Raw genomic sequence first — 1,231 nt, forward strand, 5'->3', positions numbered from 1 at the left:
CCATAGCACTCTACCGTGGGTGACATAGTAAGACTGACTCAAAAAATAAAAAAAAATAAAAATTAAAAAATATTCTCTGGAGGTTTGTCCTCTAGCCACCCTCCTCTCTCCCCCATAACCTTCAGGTCCTACCCAGCCTTTCAACAGGGAAAAGCCACGAGACAGCATATGCCTGCAGGGCCAGACCACCTGGGTAAGTGAGAATCACAGCAGCCATGGAAGGGTGATGGTGAGAGCAGGAGCCTTGTTCTGTGGCTTCCCCTCCAAGAATCCACACCCTTCTGGATGCAAGGCGGCTGCTTCAGACAGTGGTGACTCTGGGCTCACCAGTCACTGTGTCCAGCAAAGGAAAGGATGTTAGGGATAAGAAAACATGAAAGAAGCTGGGCATAGTGGCTCACACTTGTAATACCAGCACTTTGGGAGGACAAGGCAAGAGGATCACTTGAGGCCAGTAATTGGAGACCATCCTGGGTAACATAGTGAGACCCAATCTCTAAAAAAAAAAAAAAGAAAGAAAGAAAACCTAGCCAAGCATGGTGGCATGTGCCTTTGATCCCAGTTACTTGGGAAGCAGAGGCAGAAGGACCAGTGAGCCCAAGAGTTTGAGGCTGCAGTGAGCTATGATCATACCACACACCACTGCACTCTCGCCTGGATGGCAGAGTGAGAGCCTGCCTAAAGAAAAACAAAAAAAGAAAACCTGACAAGAGTAAAAGAAACTAACCACAGTTTTCACAGTTTTTGTGAAGAAATGAAGGAGCAGGAAAAACTTAGGATGACAAAATGAAGGTGGAAGAAGTGGAGGCAAAATTTTATCCTCACCCTTCTCCCTGCCCAGCCTTCATCCCCACCACCACTGATGCTGCTGTGCTGTTAACTGTGGTGCAGGAGAAGGAGGGTCTGGGTGGCAGCTCCACCTCTTTCAGGAACAGTAGCGTGGTCCTAGGGAAGGTCCTGCGCCTCTCTGGGCCTTGATTTACCTTCTGTAACAGGGCATTCTTATAGTCCTCAAGATTGAGTAGCAAGGTGATGTAGGTGGTTTGACTGGCCAGCATAGGGGAGTCAGAGCTCTGGGTTTGAGTCTCAAAGTGAGCAGCTATGTGATCTTGAATGACTGTCTGAGCCTCAGTGTCTACATCTGTGAAATGGGAATAAGAATTTTCACCATATATGAGTGTAGGGAAGACTCATTGAGATAACATGCATGAAAAGCACTTTCTAGGCTGCC

This window comes from Otolemur garnettii, unplaced genomic scaffold (assembly GCF_000181295.1).
Source record: "Otolemur garnettii isolate 467f Iridium unplaced genomic scaffold, OtoGar3 scaffold00018, whole genome shotgun sequence".
NCBI lineage: Eukaryota > Metazoa > Chordata > Mammalia > Primates > Galagidae > Otolemur > Otolemur garnettii.